The sequence below is a fragment of the Alexandromys fortis genome, unplaced genomic scaffold (assembly GCF_014885135.2).
Source record: "Alexandromys fortis isolate MF-2015 unplaced genomic scaffold, M_Fortis_MF-2015_v1.1 scaffold_41, whole genome shotgun sequence".
Taxonomy (NCBI): domain Eukaryota; kingdom Metazoa; phylum Chordata; class Mammalia; order Rodentia; family Cricetidae; genus Alexandromys; species Alexandromys fortis.
Window position 1 is genome coordinate 1791491 of NW_026067923.1, and position 18653 is coordinate 1810143.

Consider the following 18653-nt stretch of genomic DNA (forward strand, 5'->3'; position numbering starts at 1 on the left):
TTGTCCATCACTGGCCACTTTGGTTCTTTCTGGACTTAAATTGGAACTGTACCATTAGCTCTTTTGTATTCCAGTTTGCAGATAGGTGATCATGAGACTTCAGATTTCACAACTGCATGAACAAATCCTCTTTATTTCTCTAAAGACAAATAATCAATATCTCTTGCTACTTAATCTCTATTTAAAACAATAAGTCTCTACATTATATATCAAAGTCTATTGAAACGTGAGTTGTAATGACATAAAATGAGGGGCTGCTAAAAATTTGACAATAGTAAAAATCTGAGCATGCTTCAACCAAAAATTAATTTGCAACCAAATTCATAATGAAACGTTTCTGGCAGTTCCTGCTGGTGCTGTACCACATGAATTCACTGCTGCCTTGCTTCTGAACACATGCCATGCACATTTCACATTATGCATGCCATCAGACCACATCATGCCCATAAATGCTGCCCAAAACACCTTGGTTCAGATTCAATACTGTTGTTATTTTATATTATGTATTTATGTGGCGTGGCATTGGCTATTATAAAATCAAAGTATCCATCAATTCTGAAGAACCATGATGATGTTTTACGTTCCATAGTAGCAAATACTCAGTGAACACGTTCATATCATGCAGTATGTTCTGCAGTAGCAAATACTCAATGAACATACCCATATCATTACAATACCCATTTGCTTTCATATTAAACATCTTTAAAAAGTCACTTATTTTATTTGTTGTATGTAAGTGTTTTGTCCGCATGTGTGTGTGTGCACCATGTGTACTCAGGAAGCCCTGGAGATCCAAAAATGGTATCATCTGGAACTGGAATTACCCACAGCACTATACGGTACTGAGGAGCAAACCTAGGTCCTCTGCAAGATAACAAGAGTGATCTTAACTGTCGAGACATCTCTCTGACCCTGTTTTATCTTTAATAAATGGTAAAATGAAGTTCATCAAAGAATTGTTTTAAAGTTGGGGCTAGAGAGATGGCTCAGTTGCTAAGAGCATGCACTGCTTGAATGCTTTGAATGCTTTGCTTCCCAGTATCCCAGGCAGGTTCTCACCACTGCCTATGGGTCACAGAGGGATGATGCCGTCTGTCCTTGATGCTCACCACTGCCTATAGCTCTATATGCAGAGGGATGATGCCGTCTGTCCTTGAGAACCCACACTTACCTGCACACACACAGCCCCTCCCTCCACTTAAAAATAAAACAAAATTAAAAAGAATTGCTTAAAAGTAAATGATTTTTTTTTAAAAAGAAAAGCAAATGTTTGATTTATATTCTTAATCTTTTGTATCTGTATGTCTGGGGATCATGTAAATTGTTCTCAGGTGTAAAGAGGGTTTGTGGAAGACATTTAATAAACTCTACACATGTTGTAATTCCACACTGTACGTAGTGATGCAGAACTTTAATCCAAACAATCAGAAGGCAGAGGCTGAAGGATCAGAAATTCAAGGTCATGCTCTGCTGCCTAGTGAGCTCAAGGCCAGTCTGAACTACAAGAGACTTCATCTCAGAAAATGAAAGAAACAAGCATAACATAATATAATATACCTTTTTAAAAAACCTCCTCTTAGCAGTCACAAGTCACCATGTTCTAGTTGTTAGAAGTAAATCACTAGGCCCAGCTCACATCTGTGACTCTCACGGACATGAGCGTCACAGAGTAAGGTATCAGAGACAGTCTCCGAAGTCATTAACCTCCAGCAGTAACAGGGGGGCAAAAGGAAGAGCGGGGTGGGGAAAGGGAACAGTCATTTGTCCTGGGGACACATGGGGTGAAAAGTGCCCGTGACCGTTCATGCTGAGTTATGGAGTACTTAGTGTCTTTGATGGTCAACCACACAAGCAAGGTATATGAGATCAAGGTGCGATGAGCCAGGTGTGAAATCACAACAGAGCACAGCTCTGCAAAGGAGGAAGGACTCGGGGCAGAGTGGGGTGACTTGAAGGCGTAAGTCACGAAGGGCGTAAGTCACGAACAATGCCACACCAGTTTGGAATTATGATTAATAGGGTGGTATTTATTTAAAGAGGAAAAAACTTACAGATCACCGTCCCAGACAACAGCCCTCTGCACAACCAGGAAGGGAGTCTAGTTGCTGGCGGAGCAGGAAGTGAAGAGAGCAAGCGGAGGAAGTAGCCGTTTTTTTAAAGGGAGAGAAACCACGCCCCAATGGGCTGGTATCTCAGCAGCTATTGGTTGGAGGGGCGGAAGAAACTCCCGCAACAGTGGCTAAGAAGGAGGAGCATGGAAACAGGAAGCAGTAGGTTTCAATGATAGACAAGGCCAGCAGCCCCGAGGAAGTCTGGGAAGCTTCGTGTAGGGGGCGTTCGTGGCTTTAGAAATCCCAAGGCCATACTGGTGGGATAGGTAGGTCTGGATTTCCTGAACGCTTGAGTTGGAAGGTGGAGGTTTGACTGAAGACTGAAGGTCAAGAGTCTAGAAGAATGTTTTGTGCTGCCTCTTCTCTGAGTCTGATATGACCTTGAAAAAGGTGTTTCTCTGAGACGGACAGGAAATTCCCATTCTTCCGTCTGCCATTGAAGAAAAGGCTAAACCGTGAGCCGCGTGCATGGGACTTCACACAGGTACAAGCGGTCTCCATTTCTTGAACATGTACTTGTTCCTGGGAGCTCTAAAAATGGAATTCTATTTTCACAGTTGCAGATCACATGAAATGCATTACCCATCAGCAGGCTCATAAATATTCAGCCATTGTACCTTTCCCCAAACAGCCAGAAATTTATTCATTATATTGAATTGCAGTCTCACCCTCCCTTCCAGCGCCTTTGTAAGGAGAACGATAATATTTAGGCAGTTTTTGCAACACCCCAGCCTTGAGGGAATGTAAACATAAGCATAATTGATTTTCTGAACTTGCCTTGCCCCGCCCTGTGTTCCAGGGTTGTATGCATCATGGGTAGAATGACTGACAAATCAGCCCTGATTGCTAATTAGGAAGCAGAATATATTAAAAGCCTGGCCCATCTATCCAGCCTGCTCACAGTGCAAGCTGGAAGCCTGAGGCCTCTCAATGCTCTAGGGCTTGTTTAATTATCTACTTTTTTTTTTTTTTTTTTTTTTTTTTTTTTTTTTTTTTTTTTTTTTTTTTTGCTTTGATCCGCCTACTCAGGAATTACACAGCCAAGTCTGACAGGTCAGAGATGTTATATATTAAGTGGTGGGCTCGCTTGCTCCACCTTGACTCATCTTTCCTTCCCTTCCTCCCACTGAAGTGGCATTCTTCTGCAGAAAGCATTTCTTCCCACCATGCACCGGCGGAATAATGAAGGCTGCTGCTCTTATCCCTGTTTGAAGCCCAAATGTGCGAGGTAATTTTACTTCAAGGATTGGTGGAATAGGAATTCCATCCTCTGTTTTTTTTTTTTTTCTGACTCCAGAATAAAGAGGTCTTTTTGTATCGGAGCCCCTAATGGCAAGGCAAGACCCCTGGGGTTCCCATTCTTCCCAGCAGCACCTCAGCAATCAGCCTCTGGCCCCAAAGGCGAGGCCATCTTTGCCTTTGTGTCTGAAATGAGAGTTCACCACTCATCCCGGGAAATCGGTAGGCACCTGCAGACTGAAGGGGAAAATTGATTTCTTTTCACCTTGTCACCGATCTGAATGTCACCTCAGAGACTCCCAGAATTTAATTGATCTATGACAAGTTCATGGCAACCACATCCCCCTCTTGAATAATAAGAATATTAATGAGGTTGAAGGTAATTGGCAACCCTGAGGTGGGGGGATCTGCTTCTGTTGTGGAGATCTCTCCATGAAGTGTGTGAGTAGATCTCAAGTAGATCACAACTAGCTTCACTTAGTCTTCCGGAGGTGGCGTGGAAGCATCCAGGAAGGCTAACTCGCAATATTTGTGTGTTTTGTACTCCAAAGCAGGCACTTTCCTAAGACTGAGACCAGCAATAGCTACTGCCGACCAGATGGAAGGCTGAAGTTTGGACAGATGAAATGAATTCTGAGTTCCACCAAGAGGCTTTGTCCTCATGACAAATAGAGAGGTAAAGCCATTCATTTGTGCGCTGATGGGACATTTGTTATATATCCATTCTGCATGGCTCAATTACTCAGTAGACAAATTAGGCATGCTTGTGGGGCTTTGCAAAACAGGGCATTATATTGCCTGCAACTTAGATTAAATTCATTCAGCATGGAAAGTATGATCCATGTGTGTGTGTGTAGCTAGCCTAACTCACCTCCAGGGCCAGCTTGCTAATATTTAAAGTATCCTAATCAGAAACACATCCTCCAGGGGAGGTTAGTTAGCATTTGAAAGACTCTAAATCAGGTACCTACTGTCAATATAGATCTCTCACTCTTCTCAATTAGCACTAGAGGGCTTATTAAGGAGCCTGAGGGATGCCAGCAATAATTTTAAATTAGTCAAATAAGCAATATATTGGCTAGAAATCTGGCAACAGTGCCCTTGCATGATGAGTGTCTAAAAATCTAGGATGCTCTTGACCTAGAATTCTGTTGTCTTTATAGGAAAAGCCAACTCCTGTTGCTGAGATATCATTGTGTTTACCTTGAGTGAGCCTGTCATGCCAGGTGCCTGCAGTACTCCGAAGGACAAGGAAAGCATGATTCGTGGGACCCAGTGTGGATGGGTGGGAACTTTAAAAACAGAGAAGAAATGGATGCGAAGAGTAAGGCCATGGGAAGACAGCATTTGAGGAGAGAGTTATGAGGACGTCTTCCAAGGAACCAGATTCTCATAGCTTACTAAAACCATAGAGCAGGAGAAGTTTTCATGGGGGAGATTGGAGATTTCAGTTGCTTCTTCTGAAAAAAAAAAAAAAAAAAAAAAAAAAAAAACTGAAATATTTAAAGATATTGACTGGAGAGATGGCTTTGTGATTAGGAGCAGCAGTTTCTCTTCTAGAGGGCCCAGGTTTGATCCCACAACTGTCTGTAACTCTAGTCCTAGGGGACCCCGTGCCCTCCGCTGTTCTCCGTGGTCACGTGCACACATACACGTTTTTTAAAGGGAAAGTATTGGGCAGTAGTGGTGCAGGCCTTCAATCCCATCACTGGCGAGACAGAGACAGACAGATCTCTGTGAGTTTGAGGCAGCCTGGTCTACAGAGCGAGTTTACGACAGCCAGGGAGGGCTACATAAAGAAAACCTGTCTCAAAAAATGAAACAAAAAATTAAAAGCAAAAAGCAAGATTATTTATTTATACATCGTGGTGGTTTCATCTCGGGCATCTGCATACTTGGTACCCAGTTGGTGACACACTGGTAGGTTTAGCTGGTGTCACTAGGGTCGGGATGGAGGTTTCACAAGCCATGCATTCCTTCCAGTATGCTTCTTTTGCTTGATGCTGTGTGGTTGGTGGTCCCTGGTCAGCTAAGCTGTGGTCGGCGGTCCCTGGTCAGATACGCTGTGGTTGGTGGTCCCTGGTTAGCAGACATGCCTGGGGCTTGCTTCAGTGCACTCCCCTGTGCAGACGGTTGACTCTTTTCCCTCTGCGAAGCTGCCGTGGTCATAGTGTTTTGTTACAACAATTCAAAAAGAAGTGGCACATACATATACACAAGCATGTGTGTAAATACAATATGTACATATAAGCATGTTATACATGCTATCTGGGGCTAAAGAAAGAAACCTAGACACATACACTTAATGCATTCAGCAAACACGCCAGACATTTTCTATGCTCCAGATCAAAATTAGCGTAAATCTCGCTTCCAATGTGATTTCAGTATTTGGCAGATATAGACTAATGGGAACATTTGAAGTAGTGAGGATGGAGTCATTTATGGAGGTTGTAGAATTTCGTATTTGGGAGCAGGATCTTGTGGATAACTAACATCTTGGATGCAGGAGGAAGAAGGATAAATAAAATCACTAACAGATAAAAATGGGGAAGATTAGAAAAAATAATTAAAGAATTGTGGCAGGGTAGAAAAGCAGGTAAATGTGGGGGGCATGCGAGGAGAAAGGAGCCCCTCTGCCTGGAGGTTGTTTGAAGTCTTTCACCAGAAGGGAGGCAGGAAATTTTAGCTCTCTCCCTTCCCAGCAGGAGGCCTGCAGTGTTCTTGAGATCGCACCAGAAACCCATTTACAGGGAAAGGATGCATATTAAAGCCCTTGTACCATTCACGCGGCTCCCGGATAGAGAAATCATACTTCATCAGAGTATGAGTCTATCCAAGGCGTCTACTGAGCCACCCAATAGCCTCACTCATCAAAAGAAAGTAAAAAATAGGGACTGGGGAGATGGCTCAGTGGTTAAGAGCATTTACTGCTCTTACAGACCTGGGTTTGGTTCTTAGAATCCACACGGTGGCTCACGACTGCTAGTAACTCCAGTGCTGGATGCTCTGGGGTCCTCCTTTGCCCTCGTGGTGCACATACACACACCCAGGCACATGCACGTAAAATAAACAAATGAATATTAAGAGAGAAAGAGATAGGAAGATACAGAGAGAGACAGACAGACACATACACAGAGGGAGAGAGAGAAAAGAAAATGGTTTTCTTAATCATCTTTTACGATGTAAAGGGTCAGCAAGATGACCCGTGCACACATAGAGAACAGTGCAGAACTGAAAAACTATGCAGCTCAGGGACCACCAATACGGTGCAGAAAGTTCATGCTGGGACAATTGATTGTGACTCTCTTGAGGAGACTGCACCTTAGGTGCTTTGAAAGAAAATGGCCTCCTATGGGAGTGGCACTGTTGGGAGGTGTGGCCTTGCTGGAGGAAGTGTGTCACTGTAGAGGCTGACTTTGAGGTCTCATGTATGCTCAAGCCATTCCTAGTGAGACAGACCACTTCCTGCTGCCTGTGGATCAAGATATAAGAACTCTGAGCTGCTCCAGCACTGTGTCTGCCTGCTTGCTGCTATGCTTTCTGCCTTGGTGATAATGGACTAAACTTCTGAACTGTAAGTTGCCACCCCATTGGATGTTTTCCTTTATAAAATTGCCATGGTCGTAGTGTTTCTTCATGGCAATGGAAACCCTAACTACGACATGCCTACATATCTTATTCTTTGCAACTCCCCCCCCCCACCCCAGACTCACTTTCCTTTTGGAAATGACACTTGCACACGGGTAAGTCATACTCTCCACAGCTCAGTGTGTCCTTCTGGAGGCTTCTTTTCCTTCTAACTGCCTAATGAAATAAAATGCTCTAGCTTTGCTCCTAAGGGTCTGGGACAGAAATTATTTTCTGTGCCAAAGCAATAGTCAAGATACGGCTTGTGTTGAGGTCTCTGAAAGATGAGGGGGACACCTTAGGTTGTAGAGGATGACAGAATGGAGCTAGGCTGCTGTCGCTTTTCTGCAGACATAGTGATAATGAAGATGTCAGTGAATACGGATGTTCCGAAGAGTGGACAGTGAGTGGTGTCAAATATTGCACAAACCAAATAAAACAAGGAATTCAAACATCTATTTAAGGTGACTCATTGGCATATGCAGGAGACACTGAGTGAATAAATTGAGTCTTTAGTTTGAAAGATGAGGAATGAGGAGGGGAAAAGAAAGAACAGAGCAGAAATGAATACTTAAAGAGCATAAATAGAGAGGCAGCAGAGACTTAGATATAGAGCTTTGGAGAAAGAGTTGGCGACACTCTGCTTTCTATAGCAAAGGCATAAAACTACAAAACTGATTTTCATGGGTTAGGGAGATGGCTCATTTGGTAAGTGTTCACCTTATAAATGTAAGGACATGAGCTTGATCCTAGAACCTATCTAAAAACAGCCCAGGTCTGTCCTTGCACTCACAGTGCTGGGAAGGTGTGTCCTTGCACTCACACCCGGGGCTGGGAAGGTGTGTCCTTGTGCTCACTGCTCTGCTGGGAAGGCGGAGCCTTGCAGATCCTTGGGATGTCGTCTTACCTCCACTGGACAGCCAGCTCAGCCTACCCGACAAATATCAAGTCAAAACCAAGTGGAACAGTTTCCAAGGTTGAGCTGTGGCCTCTCCACTTAGAAGCACACACATGAATGTGCACATATGTGTGTGTGTCTCTACACATACACGGAGGGAGGGGGAGACTTTCTGAGCAATGAAGTAGGGTAAACGATCCAAAAGAAATTCTGAAATAGTAAGGGAGACATTGTTAAAAATGATTCATTTCAAACCTCTTTTACTTAAAGGGAGACAGTGCCCTGTGACCGTATAAGTGTGTAGTGGGGTATGAACTGTAGAATGCTGACTTCTGTAGTTCAGGGCAATGGTGGAGAGCCAGGCAGACAGAGGGCTTCCTGTGAACCTCCTGCTGAAGGGAAGCCAGAGGAGAGGGCCATGACCAGAGAGACCGCTGTCTGTGCTACAGTTCCGACAGGCCACTTTAGATAGGACGCGGTTCCAGGAATGACATTACACTTGGGGTGAGTCAGCATCTCTGGGGCTGTCACCGTTTTACTGGAAGTGCCACCTTATCTTCATGAACAATTGCTTTCAGGAAATATGATGGGAAAAATTTCAAAGCTCTAACTTCTGTACATTTATTCTTAGGTTTTCCAATCTCTTCTTTGGGGCTTTTCATCGGCAAGCATTGTTTTTAGTAGAGAAGCGCATGTGGCGTCTGTGGGCAATTAATTATAAAGCTGCCAAATTCCATCCCAGACCAAAGGTGAGGCACACGCCAGTCTGGAGCCAAAAAGGATGGTTTTTAAGGTCAGATAGGCTTGGGGAGAAGTTCCAAATGGTCTTCATTATCTGTGCAGCCTTGGGCAAGTTATTTAGTCTTTTTGAGATTCAATTCCTATAGCTGTATAATCAGAGAAAAACAGCGTTACAGGACTGCTGTGAACTAGTTTGATTACGTGCATGCGTGTGCATATATACATAAGCACACACTTTTTACAGTAAGTTAGTGTGGTAGTTTGAATAAAAATGGGCCCCATAGGCCCATAGGGAGTGGCACTATTAGGAAGTGTGGCCTTGTTGTAGTAGGTGTGACTTGGTTGGAGGAAGAGTGTCAATGGGGCACTTTTTGAGGTCTCAGATGCTCAAGTCATCCATGCTCAGTGTGGCATTATCTTCCTTCTGCCTGTGGATCAAGATGTAGAACTCTCAGCACCTTCTCCAGCACTGTATCTTACTGCGTACTGCCATGCTTCTCACCATGATGGTAACCAACTAAACCCTTGAATTCTAAGCCAGTCCCAATGTTTTCCTTTATAAGAGTTGCCATAGTCACTGTACCTAATCACGGCAATAAAACCCTAAGACAGAAGTTGGTACCAGGGACTGCGGTATCGTTGTGATAAGACTCTGTCTCATGGTTATTGGTGCTAACTCTAATGAAAATTTATAATGAAGAGGAGAAAGCTGAGCAAGAAAAATACAAAATGTACAATTTAAGGAGAAAAGGAGCATCAGGAAGTGAGATGGAGCTAAATTCCGTGTTCAAGGAGATAAACAGATTAAGAAATGGAATAAAGGGAGTGGTGACCTCAGGGCAAGATCCCACCCAGGTAAACTTCCAGTTTGTGAAAATTTCAGAGATGGGTGTGGTGGTTAATGTGCACACCTTTAATCCCAGCACTCTGGAGGCAGAGGCAGACAGATCTCTAAATCTGAGGCAGCCTGATCTACAGAGCGAGTTCCAGGACAGCCTAGCTTAGACATTGAAGGTAATCATCTAAACCAACCAGAAAGCTGGTGTAGTTGAACAAGGGGCCATGTTCCAGCCCCAGAAAACAGCTTTGCTTGCAAAACTCTGCAGCTTGGGCCATGTGGTTCTAGATTTAGAGTGAAGGATAGAAGGAAGGTGGATTGGAATCTTCCTCTAAGTAGTTTCTGAGGCCAGGCATGTGTCAGGGTGTCCTAGGATGGAGGCCTAAAGAGGCCATTGCATGAAACTGTGAGCTTGCAGCCTGGATTGCCTTAGAGAACCCAACATGTTAGAGAGGCCAGAGTCATGGGATACCTGCGGAGGAGAGAGGCTAACAGGGAGTGGAACCAGTCCAAGAGAAGGAAGTGTGCTGCAATCAAGAAAAATCAATGGAGTTGGCGATCTGAAGAGCACTTTGATATTGGACATGGAGATGGAGAGTTTGGAGTCTGCCCAGCTGGTTTTCCTGCTTGCTCTTGTCCAGTATTTCCTCACTGTGTTCCCTTCCCTATACATTTTGGAATGGTAATGTATATCCTGCACCGTTATATGTTGGAAACATGTGATGTATTCTTTTTAATTTTGATTTTATAGGGGATTACAGTTAAGAGAGTGCGTGAATCCCAGAAAAGGCTTTGAACTTTAGACCTTTACACAATGCTGAGACTCTGATAGGCTACGAGGTCTTTTGAACTTGAACTAAATGCATTTTGCATTGTGATATCGTTACAAGCCCATGGAGGTCAGGGAATAGAATGCTATGGTTAGGTCCAGTTAGAGAACCAGCTTAGGTGCCCAACAGCAGCAGAGGCATAGATAAAGGAAATGTGAGCTATATATGAAATTAAATTTCTCTCAGTCACGAAGAGCAACAGTATGTACTAGATGGAAAATGGATGCTACTGGAGACAATCATATTAAACAAATAAAGCTAGTTTCAGAAAGACAAGTATTTCAGGTTTCCTCTCATTTGTAGACCCTAGATTTGTAGATTTTATCTACATAAACCCATCATGCTTATATGGCATAGAAGGATAAGTGAAATTGTGGAGACCTGAGACGCAAGGGCAGTGAGTCTCAGTCTGTGGGTCATAACCCCATTGGTGGTTGAACAACCATTTTACAGGGGGCGCCAACGACCATCAGAAAAGATATTTACATTAAAATTCATAACAGTAACAAAATTACAGTTATGAAGTAGTAACAAAAATATTTTATCATTGGGGGTCATCACAACATGAGTAACTATATTAAAGGGTCACAACATTAGGAAGGTTGAGAACCACTGCTCCAGGGGCTCAATGAGAGGGGAGAAGGTGGAGAAAAGGAAGAAATATACTCAATGTACAATCTATTCTTATATGAAAATAAAAATAAATAAATTTAAAATAAAAATTAATCAAGAAAATAGCAATGAAATTGTAGGGCAAACATGTTAGCCAACGAAACCCACCCTGGCCCTGAAACCAGAGCCACTGAAAGAAACACACCCTGGTTCTAAGACCCGAACTAGGGAAAGAAATGCTTTTTTTCCAAACCCAGAACCAAAGAAATGCACCCTGACTCTGATACTAGTGCCAAAGAAACACACTTTGTCCCTAGAACCAGAGTCAGTGAAAGAAATATGCCCTGGACCTAAGATTAGAGTCAAAAGCTAAAAAGGACTAGTGAAAGAAACACAGTTTAGCCATAAAGTCAGAGCCATCTCTGCCACTGGACAACTAAACTGACCAATCCCTGAGCAGGGAAAAACTAACCAATCCCTCTTCTCCCTGGAAAACTTCGTCCCTAAGAAGCCCTATATAATAAGCCCTGCTTCTGTTTAGTTTGCGGCTGCTCTTCTTCCACCCTGGTAGAGTCAGCCACTTTCCTGGATTCTTCCCTTCCAATAAATCTCTTGAACAAGGTTTGGGTGAGACCTTTGCCTGGAGCATAGACGGAGGGGACTGTAACACTTTCCCTGGGGAAGCCTTCTGCTAGCAGTGCAGAGTTGTTAGACAACTTCGCCTGAGAAGTCAGAAGCTGAGCAGGGCTGTAAGGCTTTGGTTGGGGAAGCCTTCCCCTAGCAGAGCAGAGCTGCTACACTCTGAAGCACCAGAGCTGAGTTGTAACAACTTTTCTGGAGAAGTTCTCTCCTGCAGGAGCAGAGTTGTCACTGTGGGGATACCTTCCCTAGAGCAGGGCTGTAAGCTACTAGACTTACTGTGCCCTATGCTATTCCCTGGCTCCCGACTGCCAGAGACTCTTCCACCTGAGCTGTAAAAACACTCAGTATTCCTTGGCTCCCAACTGCCAGCATCCCTTTTCCTTCTGAGCTGTGACACCTCCAAAACTGGGTTTGCAGTTTTAGATTTTATGAAGTCAGGCTGGGGTGTTAAATTCAAGTTCAGCCTATGCTACATGTTGAACTCTAGGTCAATATGGGTTACCTAGAGAGGTTCTATTTCTGAGCAAGCAGAAAGTGACTGCATTTGCTCTCTGTAGGGGGACAACACCTAGAATAAGACTGAAGTTGTGTCCTTTTGAAATTATTTGACGCTTCCTGTAAAAAAAAAAAGTCTTGGCTACTTTTTTTGTTGCTGGGATAAAATACCCCAACAAAGGCAACTTAAGGGAGAAGGGGTTACTTTTGGTTACAGTCCATCATGACTGGGGAGACATGGTGATGGTAACAGGAGACTGGCTGGTCACATTGTATCCACACTCAGGAAGCAGAGAATAAACAGGAGGTGGGATTAAGCAAGTAAACTATAAAGGCTCAAGGCCTGCTGGACAGCCCATGGAGTATCTACCTCTTCTAAGTGCACAGCTTCACCAAAGCACACCACCAGCTGGGACCAAGGGTTTAAGCATGTGAACCTATAAGGGGACACTTCACATTTAAGTTGCAACAGTCAATGGGGGTCACAATATATATGTACTAACATTAAAAATATACAGTTCATTCAAAGATACCAGCAACTTTGTGATTTTCTTTGTTTTCATTTTTTTTAAACTATTGGAAATCATATGTGGAGCCTCATGCATGTTGGTCTTGTGATGTTTCCATGTATGTTGTCCTGTCTGTGTCTACCATCCAGCTAAACCCCTAGCCCATGGGAAATGGTCCTATAAGGCTGGGAATGCTTCTGAATACCAAGAAAGAAAGGTAGCAAATTATACCATAGAAAAACTAAAAATGTGTGCATGGCACACACCCTGAACAGCTAAGATCCAAGTCCTGACCCAAGGAAAGAAACTCAACTTGAAAACGGGAGCCTTTGGAGGTGGCACTTTGTCCCCAAACCCAGAGCCAGAGAAAAGCCCCCAAACCCTGAAACCAGGACCAAAAAAAAAATGCATTAAGTCCCTAGATTCAGGATATACCAAAGATATTTGCTTTGGCTCCAAGATTAGGGGGACAGCCAATCACAAGTCCAGAGGCTTGGAATTCCCAGAGTCTCTGCCCCTATATAAACCCCCGGTTTCTGCTGCTCTGAGTCCCTCTTCTGTGCTGTTCCAGTTGCTGTTGCTGCCGCTGCTGCCCGCCACTTCAGTGGGACAGAGGGACCCGAGTTAACTCACAAAGAAAGACTCTGTTTTTGCAATGGAGTCGATCTCAAGGTGGTGATTTGGGTTTCAGAATTTGGGTGTAACAGAATGAACATAGCACTTCCTGTCTTCCGTATGCCCACAGGCAAACCGTGCTCCTTTCTCTTCTGTTGGCATGGAACTGCTCATAAGGGAAGTCACAGTGTTGATGTGGAAATCAGGTTACCAGGTGACTGAAAACACTCTGGCAGGGCAAAGACTCCATTCGTGGCTGTTTTAGGCAAGCTCATGAAGCAGAGCGATGTAGATGTGCTGAGAAGGGGTTCTTGGCACTCAACAAGACTGTGGGTGAGGGAAGGGCATACACAAATGGCTTTTGTGTATGGATCTGCTTGAATAGCTTTGTTATATTTGCGTGATGCTTGCTTAGTAACTGTGATGAGAAAAGTACCTTATCTACCTACCTTGTAAAAAGATAGATAGGCAGGGTAAGTGGCAGTATGTAATTTTAATTCTGATTTATGTTATTGGACTAGGGCTTGAGCTTAGGACCATGTGCATGGTGAACAGACACTTTTCTAATAAGCTTCATTTCCTCCTCCTCTTTTCCTCTCCTCCCCTCCTCCCTTTTCTTCCCCCCTCCTCCCTTCTCTTCCCCCTTTCCTCTCTCCCCTTCTAATTATACCAGCATGTTCATAAGGATGGAGTGATCGTGGTGTAGGAAGGAGATATTACAAGTACGGCAGAGCACAATTTCAGATACCATCATTTTGTTATAAAGGAAGATAGTAGGACATATTTAAGGGGCTAGAGGGATGACTCATCAGTTAGGGGTACTTACTGCTCTTTCCAAGAATCTGAGTTTGGTTCCCAGCACTCACATGGTGGCTCACAATGGCTCTAGTTCCAGTAGTTCTGGTAACTTCTGGTCTCTGAGGGTATGGGCAGGGACGTGACACACAGACACACATTCAGGCAAAAAGCTCATCCACTTAAAAATAAAATAAAAATTATTACTTTAAAAAAGAAATAGTATAGGTTTGAAAAATAATATTAGTTACTCTGTTGAAATGACTTAAATACTAGAAAGTGATAATTTACATTGTTTCATATTATCCTTATAATTTTATCCTCCTAGGGAAGCCTGGGCCATATCCACATTTTAACACCACTAAGTTTGCAGAGTGAGAATGATGGGGTTAAAAATATAGTTTCAATCTGCCATGAATTTGTGAAGATTTTAAAGAAAATGTTATAAAACTTAGAAAAGTAACTAACTACTGTGTTATGATTTCCACATTGGAATGGTGGTGTGATAGAAACGGATGTTCTTCTTGCCATGCTGCTATCGTTGTCATGGCCACAGATGCTGCAGATGCTGCAGATGTTGCAGATGGGTAGCACAGGTAGTTGCTTCCCTCCCTTGGCCATTTGTGTAGTGTTTTCTGGAACTGCAGAAGCTAGATTGTAGGAAAGCGGCTCTCAGATTGCAGGTCAGACCCAGCTCAAACCACATGAGTTCTGTGTGTACCATGTGGGTTGTCCTCAGCAACAGAAGCTAACCCCTATATTGGTAATTATATTGTTTTGGGAGTCATTGGAACTACCCTGACCAACCTTCAAAAGGAGGTCCCTGCACTTGCTGCCGAGGCTTTTGCTGGTCTCTGGTTCTTGTGGAGACCATTGTCAGCTCAAGTGGTTTTACTTTCCTTACTATAAGCAGAATGTACACACACTTACACGTATTGTGTAGTTTTAGGGAACTATGACATGATTTCTTGAGGCTTTATCAAACAACCTTGGTGTCTGCCACCTGTCCCTTGTCCCTCCTTTGTCTGTGTTGACCTTCCTCCCTTTTCCCCAGCTGGAGCCCCTTGCCCATCCCCCCCCCTACTTTCTCATCCCCACTCCATACCCCACCTCCTCACTTCCTACCCTACCTCCCTACCCCTACCTATCTCCCCACCCTCACTCCCACCCCTACTCCCTATGTACCTCCCCATCTCCATCCCCACCCTGCCTCCCCACCCCTACCTATGGTCCCTATATACGTTTCCAGTTTCTGAGGTTATCCCATGTTATATAATTAGGTGGAGGACTTGGAACTAGGAACCATGGATTAGAGAGAACACCTGGCATTTGTCTTTCTGGGTCTGAATTGCCTCACACAAGATAATTTAATTTTTTCTTGGTTTATCAATTTACCTAAACATTTCATGATTTTCTTTTTCTTTTTTTAATTAAAAATTATATTTTTTATGTATGAGTACTCTGCGTGTACACTTGCATGCTAGAAGAGCGTATTATATTATAGGGTATTCTATTATAGATGGCTGTGAGCCACCATGTGGTTGCTGGGAATTGAACTCTGGACCTCTAGAAGAGCGGCCAGTGCTCTAACTGCTGAGCCTTCTGTCTGGCTCTGATTTTAGTTTTCTTTATAACCGAATAGTAGTTCATTGTGTATACATACCACACTTTCATTATTCATTTCTCTATTGAAAGGCATTGTGTTGCCTCTACTTCCTGGCTATTGAGAATAGGATGTCTGTGAACAATTAGTCAGTGTTGCTTCTATTTCCCGACTATTGAGAATAGGATGTCCGTGAACAATCAGTCACCCTCACGTGATGCTAGCCAACAACTTTCAGTTGGACCTAAGGCCCCTACAACAGGAAGACAATTATGCTGGCACTGAAAACCTAGCCAGCTTTCTAGGACCAGTGAGGTCTTTGACATTTTTAGAAAAGAATCTACTACTCTGCCATTTTGCTAGACCAGCATAATTTCTTACTACATTCTAAATCTAAATCTAAATCTTATCTCCCAGATAAGCTCAGATAACTCTGAGCAGTTGCAGTAGTCTGTAGCATTTTGTGAGTCTCTTGGACAACTCTGACCAGCAATTCAAGAGTCTTCTCATGCTTGGTGTGAGATGATCTGAGGCTCCTGGAGGAGCTCTGGCAACCCAGCAAGAAAATTTCATTTAAATTACACTTAACGTATTGTAATATTTTTAGGTAGCTAGTTAGTAATATGATTCCTTTTGGTTTCTTCAGAATATGAGAGGGTTTGGAGGGAGAAAGGGGGGGGAAATGATGGTTTTGTATTAAAATCTCAAAAAAAATGAAAGAAGTAATAAAACATTAAAAAACAAGTGTATATTTTAGAATATGTATTTGTTGATATAGGATCAATAAATTCCTTTAACACAAGACTACAGAGTGATGAATAATACCAAATCAGCATCGCATAGAGATCCCTGCACATCCATGAATAGGTGCCCTACTTGCAATATCCAAGGCATGGAATTAGCACAGATGTTCATCAACAAACAGATGGATAAAGAAGATGTGGTGTATATACAATGAATTTTATTAAACTGTAAAGAAAGAAATTATGATGTTTATAGGAAATGGATGGGACTGGAGATCATGATGTTTAATAGGAATAAGTCAGACTCAGAATATTAATATTATATTTTTTTATATGCAGAATATACGTAGACATGTGGGGCTATAAGATGGCTCAGAGGAGTCAGGTGAGAGAGTTTGATTCTGGGGACACATATGGTGGAGAGACAGACCTGACTCCTGAACAGCTCCTGAAAGTGAGCACCACACACTGGGACAAACAAGTGTACATACACACACACATGCACACACAACCACATATACACACACAAAGACACATAAAATGAATTTATATATACATGATATACAAGATGTATACACACATATATAATATATGTCATGATGTGAGCATAGGGGAGGAAGGAGGAACAAGAGAAGATGACGTCTGGGACATAAAAGTGGAAACTATTTGGGAGGAGAAATGAAACTGTAAAGGAGGAACGAGAGGACTCAGAAGGGCAAGAGGCTGAGGAGTAAAGTGTTAACAATACATATTCATGGAAATGACCCAAGTATCATACTGCCTAGAGTCCTAACTAATAATGTTAAATATTCCAGAGTAATATTGATAAGCTATTCACAAGGCATTGCAATACTGATGACAATGTATTTCAGCATGTGCGTGGTGTGCACAGTGTACTCTCAGACACTGAAGAACAACTTTGAATCCTGTACACCATCCTTGGGAAGGCCTGCATAGGCTGCTCACAAGATGTCTAGGCCAGTGGGCTTCTTGTCTTCCACTCTTGGCGATGGACTCCTTCTGCTGCCCGTTAGCTGTGATTCCACAGCACAGGGCGCCCAGGAGACTTCATCACATGTACTGACTTAACTGTGAAGGCGCTTGGGAAACTTGCTCTGGAGCTTTCCCGCTGCATGTTCAGCAGCAGCTTGAGATTTCATTAGAAGAAGAAAGAGTCCCACCCACCTTGCCCTTTCTGCGCCCTGTAAATGGGTGGCCATCACTGAGTGTCAGGACAGAGCAGAAGGGCAACTGGAGATGCTGAGGGACATTGACAAGGAATTTTTCAGGCTGTATTTTTGGTTTGTTACTTTTCAAGTACTTAAGAATTTGGGGTTTTAATAAGGCAGGAGACACAGCACCTAATAGAAGTCAGTTCCAGCCACAGCAGCAGGTTCCTAATTTCCCCCAAAACTTAGAGAAGCTCATCTGTTTTTAACTGCAAGGCTTCTTGCTAACCTCCAACCCCGGTTTCTAGTAATAAATCAACGTTCACAAAAGCAGAGGCACAGTCACCATCTTTGAACTCCAGGTGCCCAACATAGACCACGCCGGCCCATGCCGGCCCAAGACGGCCCACTACACCACACCGCGATGCTGATATGGCGCTGATGCTGATGCTCTTCCTGCCTGACCTCATCTCAGATCACTCACTGCTGACAGAAAGAACGCAGGGCAAAGCATTTAAATCCTCCTTAAATTGATGCAGCTTAGCAGGCTCAACTTTGAAGCCCTCTGAGTCCCGAGGGTCTGGTTTTCCCATTCGAGACAGAATGGTGCTGCTCGTTCCCCCAAAGTAGGCAATTAATTATTGGTCGTGTGCTGGAAGGCGGCTGCTCTCATTCTTAGTCGCTAAAAGACTCTGGTCTCTTCCTGTGGGATCTTTGAATAGACTAGTGCCTAAGAGGTAAGAATAGAAATAGCAACAATACTAACAATAACAACAAACCTATTATAATCTTGAATTTAGAAGTCATCAATCTCTAAAATCCTGGAGATGTTTTCAAAGCATGGCTGACCTGTCCACCGTCCTCTCTACCTGGTGAAAGAGGTGTCGGATCCACTCTACGAGGGAAAGTCAATTGAACAAATAACTGCATGTCTAGTACGGGCTTGATTTTCTGTCAGGCATTTTGGATGGGAAAATATAAAGATTCTAAATTGTAGAATTTGCTTTTGAGCTCAAAACATAAGTACGGATGCAGGTATGTGTCTCAGTAAAGGCTCTTAGAGGCCTTCTGAGTCAGAGCCCTGATGACTGACTTAGCTTTTAAGTTGGTGGAAGTGAGGAGTCAGTTCATTCATTCCAATGGACTCGTGTAATAGCCACAGGATTTATGTTACACACAGAGGAGA

The 18653-nt window shown here is 43.3% G+C and overlaps 1 long non-coding RNA gene across 1 annotated transcript; it reads left to right on the forward strand.

Annotated features, from left to right (window-relative positions):
- The first annotated feature begins 3206 nt into the window (after positions 1–3206).
- On the forward strand, positions 3207–4780 carry LOC126501411 (uncharacterized). Its single transcript, XR_007591671.1, has 3 exons — positions 3207–3339; positions 3902–4026; positions 4514–4780. It is a non-coding gene; the product is annotated as an uncharacterized lncRNA (long non-coding RNA).
- Positions 4781–18653: the final 13873 nt, after the last annotated feature.